Source organism: Microtus pennsylvanicus, chromosome 7 (assembly GCF_037038515.1).
Source record: "Microtus pennsylvanicus isolate mMicPen1 chromosome 7, mMicPen1.hap1, whole genome shotgun sequence".
Taxonomy (NCBI): Eukaryota; Metazoa; Chordata; class Mammalia; order Rodentia; family Cricetidae; genus Microtus; species Microtus pennsylvanicus.
The window spans coordinates 120,156,120-120,181,701 of NC_134585.1; the positions used below are offsets into that span (position 1 = coordinate 120,156,120).

Genomic DNA, 25,582 nt, shown 5'->3' on the forward strand with positions numbered 1-25,582 from the left:
ACTGACTGGGAGAAGATCTTCACCAACCCCGCAACAGACAAAGGTCTGATCTCCAAAATATATAGAGAACTCAAGAAACTAGACTTTAAAATGCTAATTAACCCAATTAAAAAATGGGGCGCTGAACTGAACAGAGAATTCTCAACAGAAGAAGTTCAAATGGCCAAAAGACACTTAAGGTCATGCTCAACCTCCTTAGCGATCAGGGAAATGCAAATCAAAACAACTTTGAGATATCATCTTACACCTGTAAGATTGGCTAAAGTCAAAAACACCAAGGATAGCCTTTGCTGGAGAGGCTGTGGAGGAAGGGGTACCCTCATCCATTGCTGGTGGGAATGCAATCTTGTGCAACCACTGTGGAAGTCAGTGTTTCGGTTTCTCCGGAAATTCGGGATCAACCTACCCCTGGACCCAGCAATACCACTCTTGGGAATTTACCCAAGAGATGCTCTATCACATGTCAAAAGCATTTGTTCAACTATGTTCATAGCAGTATTATTTGTAATAGCCAGAACCTGGAAACAACCTAGATGCCCTTCAATGGAAGAATGGATGAAGAAAGTATGGAATATATACACACTAGAGTACTACGCTGCGGTAAAAAACAATGACTTCTCGAATTTTGCATGCAAATGGATGGAAATAGAAAACACTATCCTGAGTAAGGTATCCCAGGCCCAAAAAGACGAACATGGGATGTACTCACTCATAATTGGTTTCTAGCCATAAATAGGGTTCACGGAGTCTACAATAGGCGAATCTAAAGAAGCTAAGTAAGAAGGTGAACCCAAGGAAAAACATATAGTTATCCTCTTGGATAAGGGAAGTAGACAAAATTGCCGGGGGGAAAAGTGGGATCTTGGGGGTGGGGTGGGATGGGGGTTAGGGGAGATGGGGAGAGAAAAGGTAGAAGGGAAGGAGGGTGGACTTGGGGAAACAGGAGGATCGGGATAAAGGAAGGTTGGATAGGGGAGCACGGAACCACAATTCTTAGTTAAGGGACCCACTTTAGGGTGGGCAGGAGACTTGACCCTAGAGGGGCTCCCAGGTGCCCAAGCTGAGGTCCCCAGTTAGTTCCCGGGCAGCTGAGGATAGGGAACCTGAAATGACCCTACCCTAGAGCAATACTGACGAATATATTGCATATCATCCTAGAACTTGCATCTGGCGATGGATGGAGATAGAGACAGAGACCCACACTGGAGCACTGGACTGAGCTCCCAAGGTCCCAATGAGGAGCAGAAGGAGTGAGAACATGAGCAAAGATGTCGGGACCACGAGGGGTGCACCCACCCACTGAGACAGTGGAGATGATCTACTGGGAGCTCACCAAGGCCAGCTGGACTGTTACCAGAAAAAGCATGGGATAAAACTGGACTCTCGGAACATGGCGAACAATGAGGGCTGATGAGACGCCAAGGACAATGGCACGGGGTTTTGATCCTACGCAATCTGCTGGCTTGGTGGGAGCCTAGCCAGTCTGGATGTTCACCTTCCTAGATATGGATGGAGGGGGGAGGACCTAGGACGTACCACAGGGCAGGGAACCCTGACTGCTCTTTGGACTGGAGAGGGAGGGGGAGAGGAGTGGGGGGAAGGGGAGAGGGGTGGGAGGAGGGGGAGAAGAGTGGGAGGAGGGGGAGAAGAGTGGGAGGAGGGGGAGGGAAATGGGAGACTGGTGGGAGGAGGTGGAAATTTGTTTTTTTTCCTTTCTTTATCCTCCTTTTATCAATAAAAAAATTAAAAAAAAAACAAATAAAACAATTTTCAGCCAATGTTTTAACAGAATAACACCATGCAGGAAATTCAAACAGAGATGTAGAGAGAGAGTAGGCAGAGTCAGAGAGAAGTCATGTAGCTGCTACATGACGCAGATGTATCTGCCAGAGTCCACCAAAACTTTATCGGTAGGCCATGACCTCACAGTGATACACAGATTAATGGAGACTGGCTAGTTTAGGATATAAGAGCTAGCTAGAAATACACTTAAGCTATTGGCCAAACAGTATCGCAAATAATATATTTTTTCTGGGTGATTATTTTGGGTCTGAGCATCGGGGAACATACAAGCAGCTTCCACCAACACTATAGATCTCACCATTTCTGATTTCAGTTTTTACTTTAATGAATTGGGAGTCCCCTCTGTATGCCGTGAATACCACTGGTGAATAAAGAAACTGCCATGGCCTGTTGATAGGGCAGAACTTAGATAGGTGAGGAAAACTAAACTGAATTCTGGGAGAAAGGAGGCAGAGTCAGGGAAAAGCCATGTAGCACTCATAGAGAAAGATGCTGGGAATTTTACCAGGTAAGCCACACCCATGTGGCAATACACAGATTACTAGAAATGGGTTAAATTAAGATATAAGAGTTATCCAATATAAAGCTAGAGATAATGGGCCAAGCTGTGATTTAATAAGTATAGTTTCTGTGTGGTTATTTTGGGGCTGAGCAGCTGGGAACAAACAAGCAGCCTCCTACGACACATGATGTCTTTGCTTATGGAAGATGAACCCCAGTGAGCCAACTCCAATTATAACGGCTGTATTGGTTCCCAACTAGATCACACCTGATTAACTAACATTCTAAAATGGAAAGCACAACTGTGACAAATGTTTTACTTAAGTTGCAGTAGGTAGAGTCACTTCCAATATGGACTTTGGAGATAGAAAGACACAAACATTTGATCCAGATTTTCAGGCCTAAAGTTATGCACCTTTAATTCTAAATTACCTAAATTACCTCTAGTATTCTGTGATACTAATAAAGATTTTTTTCCAGTTAGTATAAAGAGAGAGTGAAAACCCTGTATTCATCAGGGTTTTAGGAGAATTGTTAGAGTTTCTCTCTATTTCAGTTGATATTGACTGTGGATTGTTTTAAACTGTCATTATTTTTTTATGTATGCCATTTCTGTTCCAATCTCTGCTAGGATTTTCTCATCATTGGTACTGAACTTTGATAAATGTTCTTCCTGCATTTAGTAATATGATTATGTAGTTTATGTCTTTCTGTGATTTGGTCATTCAGCGATTTATATGGTCAAGTTTATTCTTACATTTTTGTATATTGGACCATCCCTATATATCTGAGATAAAGGCCTAGTTCAATGTGATAAATTATCTTTGAATATTCTGTGATTCAGTTAGCAATTATTTAATGAGAGTTTCTGCATCAATGTTTATAATGGAATTGCTCTGTGATTTAGATATCAGTGTAATTTAACACTCATAAAATAATTCAGAAAATGATCCTTTGTTTCTATTTCTGGAATAAATTGTCAGAGTTGGGCATTAACTCTTGCTTGAATAGCAGATAGAGTTCTGTGCCAAAACTATCTTGCCCAACGTTTTCTTGTTGTTGTTTCATTGCATTTCTGCTTCCTCAGTTCCCAATATAGGCATGATTCAAGTAAGGGCAGATAAGATATCATATTTATTACATATATTGAACACATAATTGTTTTGATATAGTCCTAGATGGAATATTGAATTATTGTTCACATTTATCTTCCTGTGTATAAGCAATCGTCCTGAACAAGTCTCGAGGGTATCTTGAGCTGAAGGGATGAAGCACCACAGACATAATGAAAAACAACTTTCAGCTTGATTGGTGCTCTCTCTTTTTGATTTTGAAATGAAGTGTTCTTACACAGCCTAGGCTGTCTTTGAATTCACTCTATAGGCCAGGCTGACTCAAAAACAGAGATATCTGCCTACCTCTGCCTTCTTAGACTTGGGATTAAAACTTGACTTCTTAAATGAGGAGAGAGACAATAATAAGATGACTAGCTATGACAGAAAGAAGAGATAAAAATATTTTTTAAATGAGTGGAATGGATGTAGTACGACCTATGGACCCTAGCACGTCACAGACTGAGGGAATGGAATCAGGAGTCCTCTGGCCTGGGCTGAATAATGAGTTGAACCACAACAGGAAGAGTTGGAAGAAAACTTCAGGGAGACATCTGAACCCTAGAAGTTTGCATGATACCCAAAGCAGAGAGAGATCATTCCCATTGTCTCAGTGTCTCTGTCTCTCTCTGCCTCTCTGTCTCTCTCTCTCTACATATATATATATATATATATATATATATATATATATATATATAATCAAAAGGGTTAGTGTTTGTTGTAAGACCTTCCTGGATGACCCGACTTGCCCTGATCCTACATCCCACTCACCTCATCCTCCCAGGTTAGACATGAGCACCGCCATTACTGACTCTTGACGCCTAAGGAATGCTCTAATTAATAAATAAATCCAAATATCCAGTGGGCCTCTGCCATCCTCTTTATAATCTCCAGGCAGCATTGATTTTCCTGTAATGAGCAGTAGCTTTATCATGCATGAGGACACTACTGCTGATTAAGACTTGTGTATCCACCTGAGTCGCACCTGAATCATTTGACTGTGCAATATCCACCTGAGAATCATCTACCTGAAGTAAAAGAACCACCTATCCCATTCCTGGAAGAAGAAACTATATGAACAGATCCTGTACTTCAGCTCCACGGGAGTTTTAGGTCCCCCATGAGAAGTTGCAGCATGCTCATGGGAGCTCTGGGCTAAAATGTAAACAGTTTGTTTTTGCAAATTTGGGGTCCGGCATTAATTGTCAACTTTCATTACCAAACACACAGGTACCCGCCATCTGACTCTAAACCTACATAGAGAAGAGTCACTGATGCTACCAGATAGCCAACTGTAATAGATTCCTAACTGAGGAACCAACAACTCAGAGATCAAAATCAGTCAATTGATTTATCCTGTTGTGAGGGAGGAGTGACCATGGAGAGAGTCTTTCAGGAGAGCTAGCCTGGGAATTGTTGAGTTGATTAAATAACTGAAGTTATTTTCATGTCTTCTAGGCTTAAAGAGTCCCTGCAAACATGCTGGTTTGGATAGAGATGATAGATCTGGGGAGCAATTTACAGATTTCATTACAAGCGGAACTGCCTCAAAAACCCCTTCTTAGGTAACTCCTGAATATATTCTGCACCCTTTGGAAGCTAGAATACTCTCTCACTTCTAAAGTCCTGAAGAGTAACATGAAAGTTCAAAGTTTAAAGAGGACAGAACTCACCAGTGAGGATGAAAGTTATGAGGTATTGAGAAGCTGAACCTTGGCAGGCAGCGTGAAGCAATTGGGAAGTATTTAAGATTGTCTCATAGGACATCCCTAAAGTGGATCAGGAAGACTGCTTTCAATCAGGCTTATTTGAGTTGGAAAGGAATAGGCAACCAATAAAATTGGTGGAGGCATACCAGAAACTGTGAGTCTGGATGGAATAAAAGCCAAGAGAAGACAGCCACTTTCAGAGGATCCTGGCTGCCTCTGGGCCCAGCTGCCATACATGATCTACCACACTGACCTCGATGTTGTGAACACTGAGGCTTTGGACAGGGTAAAAAAAAGCACCTCTTCCCAGATCATATTTAAGGGACTTCTAATAACCACATGGCAAAAGTAATAACAGCTGTGTAGGAATGGACACCATTCCTTTACTTATGGAAGATTAACTCCCATAAACAAAATGCACCTGTGATGGATATTCTTGCTTCCCACCTTACCACACCTGGAATTAACTAAACTCCTAAAGTAGAGGGCAAAACTTTGAGAAAGACTTTCATTAAGTGTAAGTGCGTAGATCACTTCAAATACAGATGTTAGAAAGACACAAACATTTAATCCGGATCTCCCAGCCTGATGACATGTACCTTTAGTTCATATCTTGAGTCTTGAGGTTGCTAGCCACATCTTTAATTGGGCAGTGCCTTCTGCCTTCTGGAAGCCTATAAAAGGACATGGAAGAATGAAGATATTACTCTTTGCCTGCTTGCCGTCACTTTGAAGCAAGTCTATTACTGTACTGCTATTAGAAAATTCTTCAGAACTCCATCATCTACTGAAGACGAGCCAACATGTCTAACCTCCTAGACTAAGTAAGAATTGGATTTTTGTACTTTTCCTTCACAGGTAGCCATTGTAGGATTAGCAGGACTGCAGCCCTAAGTCATTCTAATGGATCTCCTTTGTTCATACAGAGAGAGTCACTGGATATGTTCTGTTACTGCAGAGAACCCAGGTAAAACATTTTTGATATAAGTGTATAAAATGTCTCCTATGATCAAAAGGTGTGCATAACTGGCAAAGTTAGGTATCTACTGACCTAAGACTCAATCTTAAAAAAAATGAAGTGATAGAACAGCCCGTGGTAGCCTAGACTATCTACACTGAAAACACTTTGGAATCTTGACAGATAATTCTGAGATCTGATGTGGGAGGTGATGTATGATGTAAATAAGTTTTATTGCCATTGGATAATAAAGAAGCTGCTTTCAGCCAATGGCTTAACAGAGTAAAGCCAGGTAGTAAGACAGAGAGAGAGAGAGAGAGAGAGAGAGAGAGAGAGAGAGAGAGAGAGAGAGAGAGAGAGAGAAGGCAGAGTAGGTGAGAAGCCACATAGCCCTGCCAGAGACAGATGCTAGATGGAACTTTACCCAGTAAGGGACAGCCATGTGGAGATATACAGATTAATGGGGATGAGGTAATTTAGGATATAAGATCAAGCTAGAAATATTCTTAAGCTATATAGTTTCAGAGTGATGATTTCAGCTCTGAGCAGCCAGGAACAAATGAGAGCCTGCCCTAAGATTGACGTGCAAATATAGAGCTGAGTACATCTACAGAAAGTCTGGGAAAGCTTGGAAAGGAATCCTAGACACAAAAGAACAGAGTTAAGCATGGCTTTTTGGTAGCAGTATTTTGTCCAAAGGACTCTGTTTGGTAGAAGCAAGCAGAGGCATTATTTCTTTTTTTATTTTTTTATTGATTTTTAATAGCTCTACATTTTTCTCTGCTCCCCTCACTGCCTCTCTCCTTCCCCCTTCAGACCTCCACCAAGATCCCCGTACTCCCAATCTACTCAGGAGATCTTGTCTTTTCTACTTTCTACTTTCCATATAGATTAGATTTATGTAAGTCTCTCTTAGTGTCCTCATTGTTTTCTAAGTTCTCTGGAATTGTGGTTTGTAGGCTGGTTGTCTTTGCTTTACATTTAAAAGCCACCTATAAGTGAGTACAAGTGATAATAGTCTTTCTGTGTGTGGGTTACCTAACTCAAAATAATGTTTTCTAGCTCCATCCATTTTCCTGCAAAATTCAAGATGTAATTATTTTTTTTCTGCTGTGTAGTGCTGCACTGTGTAAATGTACCACATTTTTCTTATCCTTTATTTGGTTGAGGGGCATTTAGGTTGTATCCAGGTTCTGGCCATGACAAACAAACCTGCTATGAACATTGCTAAGCACATGACCTTGTGGTACGATTGAGCATCCTTTGGATATATCCCCAAAAGTGGTATTATTGGGTCTTGAGGAAGCTTTTTTCCTACTTTCCTGAGAAATCGCCACACTGACATCTAAAGGGGTTGTGCCAGCTTGCATTCCCACCAGCAGTGCAGAATTGTTCCCTTTTCGGCATAAGTTGTCATCAGTGTTTTTGATCTTGGCTATTGTTACAGGTGTAAGATGGAATCGCAGAGTTGGTTTGATTTGCCTTTTTCTGATGACTAAGGCAGTTGAACATTTCCTTAAGTGCCTTTCAGTCATTTTAGATTCCTCTGTTGAGAATTCTCTTTTTAGGTCTGTACTCCATTTATTTTTTTTTTTTTAATTTTTTTTATTGATAAAAGGAGGATAAAGAAAAGAGAAAAAAAAAACAAATTTCCACCTCCTCCCACCAGCCTCCCATTTCCCTCCCCCTCCTCCCACTCTTCTCCCCCTCCTCCCACCCCTCTCCCCTTCCCCCCACTCCTCTCCCCCTCCCTTTCCAGTCCAGAGAGCTGTCAGGGTTCCCTGCCCTGTGGTACGTCCTAGGTCCTCCCCCCTCCATCCATATCTAGGAAGGTGAACATCCAGACTGGCTAGGCTCCCACCAAGCCAGCACATGGCATAGGATCAAAACCCGCGTGCCATTGTCCTTGGCGTCTCATCAGCCCTCATTGTTCGCCATGTTCCGAGAGTCCAGTTTTATCCCATGCTTTTTCTGGTAACAGTCCAGCTGGCCTTGGTGAGCTCGCAGTAGATCATCTCCACTGTCTCAGTGGGTGGGTGCACTCCTCGTGGTCCCGACATCTTTGCTCATGTCACTCCTTCTGCTCCTCATTGGGACCTTGGGAGCTCAGTCCAGTGCTCCAGTGTGGGTCTCTGTCTCTATCTCCATCCATCGCCAGATGTACTCCATTTATTTTATTGGATTATTTGATCTTTTGGTGTCCAATTTCTTGAGTTCTTTGTATATTTTGCAGATCAAACCGCAGTCTAATGTGAGGTTAGTGCCAATCTTTTCCCATTCTGTAGGCTGTCATTTTGTCTTGTTGACCATGTCCTTTGCTTTCCAGAAGTCTTTCAGTTTGAGGAGGTCCCATTTATTAATTGTTTCTCTCAGTGTCTGTGCTGCTGTGGTTATATTTAGGAAGTGGTTCCTTGTGTCAATGTATTCAGGTGTACCTCCCACTTTCGCTTCTATAAGGTTTTGTGTGGCTGGCTTTCTGTTGAGGTCTTTGATCCATTTGGACTTGAGATTTTTGCATGGTACTAGATATGGGTCTATTTTCATTCTTCTACTTGTTGATATCCAGTTACGCCAGCGCCACTTGTTAAATATGCTTTCTTTTTTCCATTTGATATTTTTTGCTTCTTTGTCAAAAATCAGGTGTTCAAAATGTGTGAATTGATATACGGGTTTTCTACTCGGTTCTATTGATCCTCCTGTCTGTTCTTATGCCAATACCAGGCTGTTTTCAGCACTGTAGCTCTGTATTAGAGTTTGAGAACAATTCTCTATAAGAACAAATCCAGTACTTGAACCACAGGGAACTCTAGGTTCCCCATGAAAATCTGCTGTTCTCTTCAGGAGCATGCTCCTGGGAAACCCAGGCTGGCAATGTAAAGAATTTCTCTTACAAATGAGGGTCCTGCATTGACTGCCTACAATCACTCAAATCACACATTGGAGGAAAGTGGTACCTGCCACACTGACCTAAACCCAAATAGAAAAGAATCACTAATGTTATTAGTTACTCACCTGTAATAGATTCCTAACTGAGGAACACAAAATTAGGTGATCAAAACGAATTGATTGATTTCTCCTGTCTTGAGGGATGAGTAGCATGGGAGCCAGAGTTTCAGGAGAGCTAGGCTGGGTATTGTAAACAGAATTGAATCACTGAAGTTATTTTCCTGTCCTCTAGGCTTTGTGTGTCCCTACAGACATGATGAGCTCGAGACAGATAATAGATTTAGGGAGCATTCTACAGATCAAAATCTAAGGTGACAAGAAAGCATCTCAAAGTCCATTCTTCAGTAACTGTTGACAATATTCTGCGCCCTTTAGAAACCAGAATACTCTCTCCCATTTAAGGTCCAGCATGGTAAGCACAGAAGTTCAAAGTTAAAGAACAGAACACTCCACTGAAGGGGAAAATTATGAGGTAATGAGACCCTGAATCTCGGCAGTCTGATTGATGGAAATGAGAAGTAATTAGAATTTTCTCATAGCACACCATTAAGTGGATCAGGAAGAGAGTATAAGGAGGATTAACTGAAGAGGACCAGAAAGACCACCAATAAATTTAGTGGAGCCGTCCCAGGGACTGTGAGTGTGAACGGAATAAAAAGCAGGAAGGAAAACAGCCACTTTCAGAGAATCCTGTCTGGCTCTACTCCTGCCTCCTTATATGAATTCTTCCACCCTGACCTTCATGCTGTGAACACTGACAGGGTAAGAAAAGCTTCTCTTCCCAGATCATGTGTATGGGAGGAATTCATATAACAACATGAGAAAAGTATTACCAGCTGTGTAGGAATGGACACAATTCCCTTATTTATAAAGATTGACCCCAATCTCTTGGGATTGTTGTTCTTGGCTCCTGACTTGACTGCACCTGGAGTTAACTATAATCCTAACACGGAGGGCACGACTGTGAGAAATGTTTTTGCTTAAGTTGAAGTAGGTACAGCACTTCACAGACACACTTTGGAGGCAGAAAAACATAAACATTTATCTCAAGACCTGAACGACACACCTTTAATCCATATCTAGAGTCTGAAGGACACACCTCTAGCTGGGCCACGCCTCCTGCCTCCTGGGGGCCTATAAAAAACATGAAAGAAGCAGTTGCTCATTGCCTGCTTGTCCGGACCTTGCAGCAAGGCCATTCCTTCACTGGCATTAGAGAATTCTTCATCCCAATTCCAGCATAGATTGAAGACAAGTCTGCACGTCTAACCTCGTGGACTGAGTAAGTACTGGATTCTCGGACTCTCCCTTCACAGGTAGCCCTTTTTCAGATTAGCAGGACTTCAGCCCTAAGTCATTCTAATGAATTATTTAGTGTATACAGAGAGAGTCCTTGGGTATGTTTTATTACACTAGAGTATGACTGTGCAAAATTTTGGATGAGAATATAAAATGTTGTAAATTATCAAGGGTTGTGTATGATTCTCAAAATGAGAATTCATTGACTTAAGATTCAATCTAGTAAAAAAAAGAAGTGCTAGAACAGTCCCTTGTAGCCTAGATTACCCACACTAGAAGTAGAATTGAAATCCGGATAATTTCAGAGACTCGAGTTTCAGGGCTCATAGAAGAGGGAACAGAAGAGAAACAGAAGCTAAAAATGTATATCATGTCTATTACTGTATCCTACAGGGCAAAAGAAGACAAATACTAGCTGTTTCATTTTGGATCAAGTTGAACCCTCAAACTACCTCTAGGAGAAATGTCATGGGACACCGTAGACAAGAACTGGGGCTATAAACAGTTCAACATCAAGAATTTCACCTGCAGGTGGACCATCCACAATTTCCGTTTTATTCTGGAGGAAATGAGAGACAGTATTAGAAGCCCAACTTTCTCAATAGGAGGCAATGACAAATGGTGTTTGAGAGTTCACCCTAAGGGGGTTGATGAAGAAAGCTCAGATTACCTGTCAGTTCACCTAGAGTTGCTGAGCTCTCCAAAGAGTCCCCTTACCATCCGGTTCAAGTTTTGGATTATAAACGCCAAAGGAGAAAAAAACGAACCTGTGACTAGCCCGAAAGACATTAAATTCCTGCCAGGCTCCCAAAAGGGTTACAAAATGTTCATCCTTCGAGATTTCCTCCTGGACCATTCTCATGATCTTCTTCCTGAAGACCACTTGACCCTCCTTTGCATGGGGATCCTGGTCCCGTACTCCTACAGTATCCCTGACGAAAGCACGCAGCCGAGAATCCAAGTTCCGAAAGGCCCATTAGGAGATGATCTAGGAGAGCTGTGGAAGAATTCGAGCTTCACAGACTGCTGCCTGGTGGTAGCTGGCCAGGAATTCCGGGCTCACAAGGCCATCTTAGCTGCTCGCTCTCCAGTTTTCAGAGCCATGTTTGAACATGACACAGAGGAGAGCAGAAAGAATCGCATTGAGATTCATGACCTGAAACCTGAAGTCTTCAAGGCAATGATGGACTTCATTTACACCGGGAAGGAACCAGTCCTCCACGGCATGGCAGATGCTGTGCTTACAGCTGCTGACAAGTATGGCCTGGAGCGTTTGAAGGTCATGTGCCAGAGTGCCCTCTGCAGGGACCTCTCTGTGAAGAATGCTGCCTACACTCTCGCCCTGGCTGACATCCAGAGCGCAGGGCAGCTGAAAACACAGGTGCTGAATTTTATTACAGCTCATGCTTCTGAGGTCTCTCAGACCGCAAGCTGGAAGTTATTGGTGGATTCACGCCCAGACTTGGTGGCTGAAGCATACAGCTCTCTGGCTTCTGCTCAATGCAATCTACTGGAGCCCCCTCCCAAACGTCTGAAGCAATCCCAGGAACCTGTCACAGGTACCCTACATGTGTATGCCAGAAGCAGTGATCAGTGTTGATACTGATGACTCCTGTATAGACTATGGGGAACAAGGAGCAATTACAGCAACTCTGGGGAAAGACATCATGATTTAGTAGTACCTTAATACATTTATTAATGCCTTGAATTTTGAAGTGCTGTATTATTTGTATTTTGATAAATAAATCTTGCCTGAGGACCAGAAGTAAAGCTAAAGCCACTGGAGATTAGACAATGGTGACACACACCTTTAATCACAGGATTTGTTAGACAGAGTAACATGGATCTCTGTGGGTTTAAAGGCACCTTAATCTAAACAAGATCAGGGCAGTAACAAGTCCAGGTGGTGGTGGTTCACACCTTCCATCCTAGCCTAGGAAATCCCAGCACGAGAAGTAATATGAAAAGGGATGAGAGAGGCTTAATAATCTGCTTCTTCTAAGTCACCCAGCCTTAATACAGGAAAGACGTCTCTAGTGGCTTGGCTGTTTTGCTTTTCTGGTTGTTGGTTTGAACCCCAATATCTGTCTCTAGGTTTAATTTTGGTGCTACAGAATGGCAGGGTGGGGGAGGAACCATGATGAACTCTGATGGACTCTATGCAAGCTCTCCTCTGTTGCTGTACTGGTTTGGTTTTTGTCCAATTTTTTGGAAACTGGGATTCAGTTTAGCTAAACCCCCAGCACATCCCAACAGGGTTTCTTTGGAGAAACCTGTGTGGATAGGACTGTGCAGAGCATATGATCAAGAGCTCAGAGCAAAGGAGAAAACAAACGTGATTGTTTGCCTATGAGAGAAGGGGTAGAGAAAGAAGACATTTTTCCTCCAAACTCAGTTTGTGGGGACTGGAGAGGTGAATCAGTTGGTAAAAGCCATTGTTCCTCTTGCAGAGGACCCTTGTTCAGTTATGCAGACAAAATTTTACCCCAATACAATAAAATAGAAAAGGAATAAAAATTGTAGAATCACTTTGTGGATTCCAATGGTGTTTCTGTTAGAAGAAGCACAGTCCTGCTCAGATGCGGAAGTTTGTGCAAGGTCCTCACACTCACACACACACACACACAAATGTTAATGAAATGATATTTAAGAAATTGCTCTACTCTGAGACTGGTACCTAGCCCAGCTGTCATCATTTAGTCTTTCTCCAGCAGCTGATGGCAGTAAAGGTTTCACAGAATCAGATAAACAGGGATCATAGGGGCTCCCAGGGACTGGAGAGGCAATCACACAGATGCATGGGTCAGCACTATGTCCTCTGTATGCACACTGTTGTTTAGTTCGGGGGTTTTTGTGGGACTCCTAAAGAGTGGGACTGTGGGGAGTCTCTGACTTGTTTGTCTGATCTTGGGAACCTTTTCTTCATTCTGGTCAACTCCCCCAGCTATGATATGAGAGCTTGTGCCTATGCTTATTGTATCTCATTGTGATACGTTCATTTGATATTCCCGTGTTCACCAACTTCCTGAAACAGCTGTCAGGACAGAAAGATGGACTGGACATTTCAAGATCCAAGGGAAGATTAAACGAGTAACATCAGCCTCTAGTGCTGGGTCAGTATTCTGCAGGAGGCAGTTTTCTCCTTAGCCCTTGTCCATGGGTCCAGTCACTAAGAGGTAGAAAAGGGAATAGCTCCTTTCACTATCTCCCCTAGCAACTCCTGGGGAAAAAATCTTTGCTTCCCATTCCCATGATCTTAGGTCCTTATGGTCTGGAAGTTTTGGTTCAAAGGTTGAATGTTGGTGTGGGGCCCTTGCGTCTGTCTGGAGCAAAACGAATACTCCACTGAATTTAAGCTCAGACCCCTCCAAAGCCATTTTGAACTTCTGATGTCCTTAACACAACAGGCTGAGAAGGAAATAACAGTGTTAGGAGGGCTGATGGATCAAAATCACCATCAGAAATTTGAATTGAGTCTCTACTATAAAGGCAAGAAGATTATGGTTGTTGGGTAGGAAATCCTATAGGGTATCCTTGCGCCACATTGCCCAAAGATTAAAGATGATGGGAGACTGCAACAGCCTTCTCTAGGCAGATGACAAAAAATGTAGATGCACCAGGAATGAAAACACATTTAACAACTCTAAGTAAAGAACTTGAATGTACCTGGAATAAACTGTAATCCTAAAAGAGAGGGAACGACTGTGAGAAATGTTTTTGCTTAAGTTGAAGTAGGTACAGCACTTCACACACACACTTTGGAGGCAGAAAAACATAAGCATTTATCTCAAGACCTGAAAGACACACCTTTAATCCATATCAAGATTCTGGAGGACACACCTGCAGCTGGGCCATGCATTCTGCCTACTAGGACCCTATAAAAAACATGGAGGAAGCTGTTGCTCATTGCCTGCTTGCCCTAAAGTGCAGCAAAACCATTCCCTCACTGGCATTAGAGAATTCTTCATCCCAATTCCCACATAGATTGAAGACCAGTCGGCATGTCTAACCTCCTGGACTGAGTAAGTACTGGATACTTGGACTCTCCCTTCACAGGTAGCCTTTGTGGGATTAGAAGGACTGCAGCCATAAGGCATTCTAATGAATTCCTTGTTTCAAACAGAGAGTGTCTTTGGGTGTGTTCTGTTACACTAGAGAACCACTATGCAAAATTTTGGATGAGTATATAAAATGTTGTAAATTATTAAAAATTGTGTATGATTCTCAAATCCACTGACCTAAGATTCAATCTAGAAAAAAAAAATGAAGTGATACAACAGTTCTGTGTAGCCTAGTCTACCCACACTGAGACTAGAATTGAAATCTGGATAATTTCAGAGACTCGAGTTTCCAGGCCCCTACAAGAGGAAACAGAGGGGAAACAGAAGCTGAAAATATATATCATGCCTATTATTGTTTCCTAAGGGCAAGAGAAGACAAATCCTAGTTTTTCATTTTGGATCCAGTTTAACCTTCAAACTATCTCCAGGAGTAATGTCACAGGACTCCATTGAACAGAGCTGGGACTATAAACTGGACAACATCCAGAATTTCTCCTGCAGGTGGACCATCCGCAGCTTCCGTTTTATTATGGAGGAAAGGAGGGACAGTATTAGAAGCCCAACATTCTCAACAGGAGACAATAACAAATGGTGTTTGAGACTTCACCCTAAGGGGGTCGATGAAGAAAGCTCAGATTACCTGTCAGTTAACATAGAGTTGCTCAGCTCTCCAAAGAGTCCCCTTAAGGCACAGAACAAGTTTTGATCATAAACGCCAATGGAGAAAAAAGCAAACCTGTGACTAGCCTGGAAGACTTTAGTTTCCATCCAGGCTACCAAAGGGATTACAAATTGTTAGTCCGTCGAGATTTTCTCTTGGACCATTCTGGCTGCCTTCTCAACGAAGACCACTTCACCCTCCACTGCATGGGGACCCTGGTCCCATACTCCTACAGAATGTGTGACAACAGCACGGAGCCGAGAATCCAGGTTCCCAAATGCATATTAGGAGATGATCTAGGAAAGCTGTGGAAGAATTCGAGCTTCACAGACTGCTGCCTGGTGGTAGCTGGCCAGGAATTCCAGGCTCACAAGGCCATCTTAGCTGCTCGCTCTCCAGTTTTCAGAGCCATGTTTGAACATGACACGGAGGAGAGCAGAAAGAATCGCATTGAGATTCATGACCTGAAACCTGAAGTCTTCAAGGCAATGATGGACTTCATTTACACCGGGAAGGAACCAGTCCTCCACAGCATGGCAGATGCTGTGCTGGCAGCTGCTGACAAGTATGGCCTGGAGCATTTGAAGGTCATGTGCGAGAGTGCCCTCTGCAGGGACCTCTCTGTGGAGAATGCTGCCCACACTCTCTTCCTGGCTGATCGCCACAGCACAGGGCAGCTGAAAACACAGGTGCTGAATTTTATTACAGCTCATGCTTCCGAGGTCTCTCAGACCACAAGCTGGAAATTAATGGTGGATTCATGCCCCCACTTAGTGGCCGAAGCATACAGCTTTCTGGCTTCTGCTCAATGCAATCTACTAGAGCCCCCTCTCAAACATCTGAAGTAATCCTAGGCACCTGTCACTGGTACCCTATATGTGTATGCCAGAAGCAGTGGTCAGTGTTGTTACCGATGACTCCTGGGTAGACTATGGGGTACATGGAGCAATTACAGCAACTCTGGGGAAAGATATCATGGTTTAGTAGTGCTTTATAATACATTTATTAATGCCTTGAATATTGTAGTGGTGTATTATTTGTATTTTGATAAATAAATCTTGCCTGAAGACCAGAAATAAAGCTAAAGCCACTGGAGATCAGACAATGATGACACACACCTTTAATCCCAGGATTTGTTAGACAGAGTAACATGGATCTCTGTGGGATTAAAGGCACCTTAATCTAAACAAGATCAGGGCAGTAACAAGTCCAGGTGGTGGTGGTTCACACTTTCCATCCTAGCCTAGGAAATCCCAGCACTAGAGGTAATAATATAAAATGGGATGGAGAGGCTTAATAATCCGCTTCTTCTACATTCACCCATCCTTAATACAGGAAAGACGTTTCTAGTGGCTTGTCTGCTTTGCTTTTTTGGTTGTTGGTTTGAACCCCAATATCTATGTCTAGGTTTTTATTTTTGGTGCTAAAGATTGGCAGTGTAGGGGGGGGAACCATGATGAACTAAGATGGACTCTATGCAAGCTCTCCTCTGTTGCTGTACTGGTTTGATTTTTTTCCATTGATTTCGAAACTGAGATTCACTTTAGCTAAAGCCCCCAGGACATCCCAACAGGGTTTCTTTGGAGAAAACTGTGTGGATAGGACTGTGTCGAACATATGATCAAGGGCTCAGAGCAAAGGAGAAAACAAACGTGAATGTTTTCTTATGAGACAAGGGGAAGAGAATGAAGACATTTTTCCTCCAAACTCAGTTTGTGGGGACTGGAGAGGTGAATCAGTGGGCAAACGCAAATGTTCCTCTTGCAGAGGACCCTTGTTCAGTTACATAGACAAAATTTTACCCCAATACAATACAATAGAAAAGAAATAAAAATTGTAGAATCACTTTGTGGATTCCAGTGGTGTTTCTGTTAGAAGAAGCACAGTCCTGCTCAGCTGCGGAAGTTTGTGCCGGGTCCTCACAGTCACACACACACACACACACACACACACACACACACACACACACACACACACACACACAAATGTTAATAAACGATACCTAAGAAATTGCTGTACTCAGAGACTCGTACCTAGCCCAGCTGTCATAGTTAGCCTTTCTCCAGCACCTGATGGCAGTAAAGGGGTTCACAGAATCAGATAAACGGGGATCATAGGGACTCACAGGGACTGAAGAGGCAATCACACAGATACATGGGTCAGCACTATGTCCTCTGTACGAACACTGTGGTTGTTTAGTTCTGGGGTTTTTGTGGGCCTCCTAAAGAGTGGTACTGTGGGGAGTCTCTGACCTGTTTGTCTGATCTTGGGGACCTTTTCTTCCTTCTGGTCGACTCCCCCAGCCTTGATATGAGAGCTTGTGCCTATGCTTATTGTATCTCATTGTGATATGTTCAGTTGATATTCCCGTGTTCACCAACTTCCCGAAACCGCTGTCTGGAGAGAAAGATGGACTGGACATTTCAAGACACAAGGAAAGATTAAAGAATTACCATCAGCCTCTAGTGCTGGGTCAGTATTCTGCAGGAGGCAGCTTTCTCCTTAGCCCATGTCCATTGGTCCAGGCATTAAGAGGTAGAAAAGGGAATAGCTCCTCTCACTATCTCCCCTAGCGACTCCTGGAGAAAAACTTTGCTTCCCATTCCCATGACCTTAGGTCCTTCTGGTCTGGAATTTTTGGTTCCAGGGTGAATGTTGGTGTGGGGCCCTTGCCTCTGTCTGGAGCACAACAAATACTCCACTGAATGGAAGCGCAGACCCCTCCGAAGCCATTTTGAGCTTCTGATGACCTTAATACAACAGGCTGAGAAGGAAATAACAGTGTTAGGAGGGCTGATGGATCAAGATCACCATCAGAAATTTGAATTGAGGCTCTACTATAGAGGCAAGAAGATTATGGTTGTTTTGTAGGAAATCCTGTAGGGTATCTTGGCGCCACATTGTCCAAAGATTAAAGATGATGGGAGACTGCAACAGCCTTCTCCAGGCAGATGAAAAAAATGTAGATGCACCAGGAATGAAAACACATTTCACAACTCTAAGTAAAGAACCTGAATATACCTGGAATAAACTGTAATCCTAAGACAGAGGGAACAAATGTGAGAAATGTTTTTGCTTAAGTTGAAGCAGGTACAGCACTTCACAGACACACTTTGGAGGCAGAAAAACATAAGCATTTATCACAAGACCTGAAGGACACACCTTTAATCCATATCTAGAGTCTGAAGGACACACCTGCAGCTGGGCCACGCCTTCTGCCTCCTAGGACCCTATAAAAAAGCATGGAGGAAGCTGATGCTCATTGCCTGCTTGCCCTCCAGTGCAGCAAAACCATTCCCTCACTGGCATTAGAGAATTCTTCATCCCAATTCCAGCATAGATTGAAGACCAGTCGGCACGTCTAACGTCCTGGACTGAGTAAGTACTGGATACTTGGACTCTCCCTTCACAGGTAGCCTTTGTGGGATTAGCAGGACTGCAGCCCTAAGGCATTCTAATGAATCCCTTGTTTCAAACAGAGAGTGTCTTTGGGTGTGTTCTGTTACACTAGAGAACCACTATGCAAAATTTTGGATGAGTATATAAAATGTTGTAAATTATTAAAAGTTGTGTATGATTCTCAAATCCACTGACCTAAGATTCAATCTAGAAAAAAAAATGAAGTGATACAACAGTTCCGTGTAGCCTAGTCTACCTACACTGAAAGTAGAATTGAAATCTGGATAATTTCAGAGACTCGAGTTTCCAGGCTCATAAAAGAGGAAACAGAGGGGAAACAGAAGCTGAAAATGTATATCATGCCTATTATTGTTTCCTAAGGGCAAGAGAAGACAAATCCTAGTTTTTCATTTTGGATCCAGTTTAACCTTCAAACTATCTCCAGGAGTAATGTCACAGGACGCCATTGACCAGAGCTGGGACTATAAACTCCGCAACATCCAGAATTTCTCCTGCAGGTGGACCATCCGCAGCTTCCGTTTTATTATGGAGGAAAGGAGGGACAGTATTAGAAGCCCAACATTCTCAACAGGAGACAATAACAAATGGTGTTTGAGACTTCACCCTAAGGGGGTCGATGAAGAAAGCTCAGATTACCTATCAGTTAACATAGAGTTACTCTCATCTCCACATAGTCCCATTAAGGCACAGATCAAGTTTTGGATCGTAAACGCCAATGGAGAAAAAAGCAAACCTGTGACTAGCCTGGAAGACTTTAGTTTCCATCCAGGCTACCAAAGGGATTACAAATTGTTAGTCCATCGAGATTTTCTCTTGGACCATTCTGGCTGCCTTCTCAACGAAGACCACTTCACCCTCCACTGCATGGGGACCCTGGTCCCATACTCCTACAGAATGTGTGACAACAGCACGGAGCCGAGAATCCAGGTTCCCAAATGCATATTAGGAGATGATCTAGGAGAGCTGTGGAAGAATTCGAGCTTCACAGACTGCTGCCTGGTGGTAGCTGGCCAGGAATTCCAGGCTCACAAGGCCATCTTAGCTGCTCGCTCTCCAGTTTTCAGAGCCATGTTTGAACATGACACGGAGGAGAGCAGAAAGAATCGCATTGAGATTCATGGCCTGAAACCTGAAGTCTTCAAGGCAATGATGGACTTCATTTACACCGGGAAGGAACCAGATCTCCACAGCATGGCAGATGCTGTGCTGGCAGCTGCTGACAAGTATGGCCTGGAGCATTTGAAGGTCATGTGCGAGAGTGCCCTCTGCAAGGACCTCTCTGTGGAGAATGCTGCCCACACTCTCTTCCTGGCTGACCTCCACAGCACAGGGCAGCTGAAAACACAGGTGCTGAATTTTATTACAGCTCATGCTTCAGAGGTCTCTCAGACCGCAAGCTGGAAGTTAATGGTGGATTCACGCCCAGACTTGGTGGCTGAAGCGTATAGCTCTCTGGCTTCTGCTCAATGCAATCTACTGGAGCCCCCTCTCAAACGTCTGAAGTAATCCCAGGAACCTGTCACTGGTACCCTATATGTGTATTCCAGAAGCTGTGGTCAGTGTTGTTACCGATGACTCCTGGGTAGACTATGGGGTACATGGAGCAATTACAGCAACTCTGGGGAATGATATCACAGGTTAGTTGTGCTTTGATACATTTATTAATGCCTTGAACATTGTAGTGGTATATTATTTGTATTTTGATAAATAAATCTTGCCTGAAGACCAGAAATAAAGCTAAAGCCACTGGAGATCAGACAATGATGACACACACCTTTAATCCCAGGATTTGTTAGACAGAGTAACATGGATCTCTGTGGGATTAAAGGCACCTTAATCTAAACAAGATCAATTCATTAACAAGTCCAGGTGGTGGTGGTTCACACCTTCCATCCTAGCCTAGGAAATCCCAGCACTAGAGGTAATAATATAAAATGGGATGAGAGAGGCTTAATAATCCGCTTCTTCTACAGTCACCCATCCTTAATACAGGAAAGACGTTTCTAGTGGCTTGTCTGCTTTGCTTTTTTGGTTGTTGGTTTGAACCCCAATATCTATCTCTAGGTTTTTATTTTTGGTGCTAAAGATTGGCAGTGTAGGGGAGGAACCATGATGAACTCTGATGGACTCTATGCAAACTCTCCTCTGTTGCTGTACTGGTTTGATTTTTGTCCCTTGATTTCGAAACTGAGATTCACTTTAGCTAAAGCCCCCAGCACATCCCAACAGGGTTTCTTTGGAGAAAGCTGTGTGGATAGGACTGTGTAGAACATATGATCAAGGGCTCAGAGCAAAGGAGAAAGCAAACGTGAATGTTTTCTTATGAGACAAGGGGAAGAGAATGAAGACATTTTTCCTCCAAACTCAGTTTGTGGGGACTGGAGAGGTGAATCAGTGGGCAAAAGCAAATGTTCCTCTTGCAGAGGACCCTTGTTCAGTTATGTAAACAAAATTTTACCCCAATACAATACAATAGAAAAGGAATAAAAATTGTAGGATCACTTTGTGGATTCCAGTGGTGTTTCTGTTAGAAGGAATCCAGTCCTGCTTAGCTGCGGAAGTTTGTGCAGGGTCCTCACAGTCACACACACACACAAATGTTAATAAACGATACCTAAGAAATTGCTGTACTCAGAGACTGGTACCTAGCCCAGCTGTCATCATTTAGCCTTTCTCCAGCACCTGATGGCAGTAAAGGGGTTCAAAGAATCAGATAAACGGGGATCATAGGGACTCACAGGGACTGAAGAGGCAATCACACAGATGCATGGGTCAGCACTATGTCCTCTGTATGCACACTGGGGTTGTTTAATTCTGGGGATTTTGTGGGCCTCCTAAAGAGTGGGACTGTGGGTAGTCTCTGACCTGTTTGTCTGATCTTGGGAACCTTTTCTTCCTTCTGGTCAACTCCCCTACCCTTTATATAAGAGTTTGTGCCTATGCTTATTGTATCTCATTGTGATATGTTCAGTTGATATTCCCGTGTTCACCACCTTCCAAAAACAGCTGTGTGGACAGAAAGATAGACTGGACATTTTACAATAGAAGGAAAAATTAAAGAAGTACCATCAGCCTCTAGTTCTGGGTCAATATTCTGCACGAGGCAGCTTTTTCCTTAGCCCATGTCCATTATTTCAGACATTAAGAGGAAGGAAAGGGAATAGCTCCTCTCACTATCACCCCTAGCGACTCCTGGGGGAAAACGTTGCTTCCCATTCCCATGACCTTAGTTTCTTCTGGTCTTAAAATTTTGGTTCCAGGGTGAATGTTGGTGTGTGGGCCTTCCCTCTCTTTGGAGCCAACCACAAATATTCCCCTGAATGGAAGCTCATACTTCTCCAAAGCCATTTTGAGCTTCTGATGTCCTTAATACAACAGGCTGAGAAGGAAATACAACAGCCTCTTAGGAGGGCTGATGGATCACGATCACCGTCAGAAATTTCTATTGAGTTTCCACAATAAAGGCAAGAAAGATTATGGTTGTTGGGCAGGAAATCCTTTAGGGTATCTTGGAGCCGCATTGTCCAAAGATTAAAGATGATGGGAGACTGCTACAGCCTTCTCCAGGCAGATGACCAAAACTGTAGATGCACCAGGAATGAAAACACATTTCACATTTCTTAAGTAAAGAGCCAAGACGGGTTGTGTATTTTTAATGAAGGAGAGTAAAGGCAACCATCCACATATAGTCAATTAGATTTTTTGAATTTTGTACATGGAACCATCCCTACATATCTGGGAAAAAGCATAGTTCCTCATGGTAGAAATCATAGAATATTATGGCATTCCGATTTTAATTATATAATGAGTATTTTTGCATCAGTGTTCATAATATTTTGGTCTGTGATTTAGCTATCATGGTAATTTTGGACTAATAAAATGAATTTATTAATGATCCTTTGTGTCTACTTTCTGAAATAATTGGAGGAGGATGTACTTTAACTTTTCTTTGAATAGCAGGTAGGTGAAATATGCCAAAAGTGTCTGGTTTGAAGAATAAAGACACACACCTTTAATCTGGATAATGGGGATGGGTGATACAATTAACATCAGGCCACTTCCTCTTATTAACAACTTTGTCTTATTCATTACATGCATATTCTCATTAATGACAATGTCTCTGCTCAACTGTTGTTTTTAAAATTGTGCTGATATTATGCTTTGTTTTATTCTTTCACTTAAGTTTTGTTTATTTGGCTTTTAGAGATTAAGCAATTGAAGAAGATCAGTCTCAACTCAAATGAAATAGTTTTCCAGGGCCTGCTTAAAATCCCCGTGTATTCCAGGCTGCCACTGCAGATTGCCTCTGCCTCCTGAATATAATTTACAGGAGGACACCACTGTTTCCAGCCTCAGAATCTGTCCCTTGTGGAAGGGGTAATATTTAAGGGCACTACCTTGGATTTGGTGCATTATTGAGTTTGTTTTAGTTTAGGGGACAAGATGTCATTTGATTCATGGAAACACCAATCAAACTTCCAGCATTTCTGCTGCTTAAGTTTTCCAATGCAGGCACAAGTCACGGAGGGCCATTCAGAATAGCACATTTATTACATATAGAGAAAACAGTTGTGACATATTCCTAGATGGAACATTGAACTATTGTTTACAATGAACTTCCAGTATATAAGCAATCCTCCTAAGCCAGTCTCAAGAGTATCTTTAGTTTTATGGTTAAACACCAGACATGAAAAAAACAACTTTAAGCTTGATCTAGGTTCACGATCTCTGTTTCTGAAATGGAGTGTCCTTATACAGGCTTGGAACTCACACTATAGAGCAGTAAGACTCATAAACATAGAGATATGACTACTTCTGTCCTCTCAGTACTGGGATTAAACACTTCACTTCTTAACTCATAAGAGAGGCAATAATAAGATGGTTGGCAAGGACAGGAAAAAGAGATACTGAAAAATATTTTTAAATAAATGGAATGTATTTGGTACACCCTATGGACCTTAGCACTTCATAGCCTGAAGGGCTGGAATCAGGAGTCCTCTTGCCTGGTCTGTACCCTGAATTTGCACCAAAGTAAGAAGAGATGGAAGAAAACAGGGAGACTTCAAGACAATTATCTCCACCATGGAATTTTGCTTGATTTTTTCTTTAACACCTGCACAAAATGGAGAAAGATCTATCTCATGGTCTCTGTGTTTCCTATATGTATTTGTATTTGCCTTATTGGTTAGTTTTTGTTGTAAGACCTTGCTGCATGACATGGCTAGCCTTGAACCTACATACCTTTTTCTTCATCCTCCCAGGTGAGAAGCACCAATCCTGACTTTTGATCCATAAAACATACAGTAACAAATGTATAAATCCAACTATTCACTGGGCCTCTGAGATCCTCTGCTTGTTCTCTGGCAGCATTGCTCTCTCTGTGGTATCACCCATATGCATGCAGTCATCTGTGGGCAGCTGCATCTGTGTGTCTTGTAGGACATAGAATCAGGGACTTCCAACATGCTAGGCAAGTTCCCTACTACTGAGGTACAATTTCACAGTCTTACCCTTTTTCGGTCTTCCATCATTTCTTCCTTTCTTTAGTCTCCTCCAGCTGTCCATCAGAGAACTGTGTCCAGAAGGACACAGAGCACTTTTCACTGTGATTCTGAGGTCAATGTTACTCATGCTTTTTTGTATGAAGGCATGGAGGTCGGGTTTCCTATCTCAGCACCCCCAGAGTGTAGGACGTGGGGAACAATCTGGTCTACATCAGGAATTGCAGGATGGCCAAAACAACCTAGTGAGGTCATATTAACAATTAATAATAACAATGATGGTAATGATATATTATAGTGCTACTAATAATAAAGGCTTTCTGTTTTTTAAATTTTGATAAAGACAACCTTTCAAGACTAATTCGGCCAAGGTAAAACGGGTTCTCCAGGGACCAGTTAAAACCCTTGTTCCTTAAATTTTTAATGGAGGCTTACACGCATTTTACTCAAACTCTGAAGGTCAGCAGGCTGTGATATCCATGGCCTTCATAGGAGAGTCAGCATCAGATATAAGAAAAAAGTTACAGCAGGTAGATAGGTTGCAAGATTATACCTTGCAGAATTTGGGGAGACAGAGAAAGTGTTAAATGGGAGACAGAGAAAGTGAAGCAAAAGAGAGAGAGGCAGGAAGCTAAAGAAAGAGAAAGGGGGAGGCAGAGGAAAGAGAAAACTGGAGGGATCATAGACAAGAAAGAAATTTTACTAGAAAAAAAAAACCGGACTCAGACAGACAAGCAGCCTAGGCAATAGAAGATAAAAGACAAATGAAGATGGAGAGAGGCACCCCTTGGACTAAGGCCAATGTGCTTATGGCAAGAAAAAGGACATTAGATACCTCTATCCATTTTATAAGGGACACATGAACTGAGTACTCTGTGCTAAAACAACCATTAAAAAATTAAAGAATACAAACTGGACACCTTATGCACTATAAATTTGGAAAAAGGACAAATAAATGATTCATTCCTCCCTGTCATCCCTGAATGTATGATCAAAGCCTTTTGTTGACCAAACAAGGGACTTTTGTTTTCCTTGTTGTCCTCAGTTCTGCAGGAGATGCAAGCTGCTTGTCTACCTCTTCCTCCACCATGCCCTCCTTGCCAGAATGACCTCCCCTTCCTGCCATCACCACTGGAGAAATCCTCACGTCCTAGCAACTACCTTGGTCCTGTGCTTGCTCTAAAGCCCGCATGAGCCCTGGCTGCTCACCCTGCAGTCTCACTCCCCTCACCTATGTCAGACTGCGACAGAGCACTCACAATGGCACCACAGGTACCCTCCTGCACTAGGGTGCTGCTCCTGTGCCCTGCTCACATCGATGGACTATGTATCCTACTAGCATTTGCAGAAAGGACAGACAGCAGGCTGAGCTGTGCCATGCAGAGCCAGAAATGATGGTGAAGCTTGCCTGGGGCACACGGCTGGGGGTCTGAGCCAAGCAGGTATACAAGACTGAAGGTAAGCAGAAGCCGGGGGTAGCATTGGTGGACAGGAAGCACATGATCTGGGCAAGTAGCCCCACTGAAGGGATGTCAACACACCCAGAAAGCTGAACTTATGGCTTTGATACAAGCTCTATGCATGGAAGAGAATACATCTACACTGACAACA

The 25,582-nt window shown here is 42.8% G+C and overlaps 3 pseudogenes; all 3 read left to right on the top strand.

The window, feature by feature from the left end:
* Positions 1-10,791: 10,791 nt before the first annotated feature.
* On the top strand, positions 10,792-11,928 carry LOC142854083 (speckle-type POZ protein pseudogene; annotated as a pseudogene).
* Positions 11,929-14,822: 2,894 nt separating this feature from the next.
* Positions 14,823-15,898, top strand: LOC142854084 (speckle-type POZ protein pseudogene; annotated as a pseudogene).
* A 3,001-nt stretch (positions 15,899-18,899) lies between these two features.
* On the top strand, positions 18,900-19,976 carry LOC142854085 (speckle-type POZ protein pseudogene; annotated as a pseudogene).
* Positions 19,977-25,582: the final 5,606 nt, after the last annotated feature.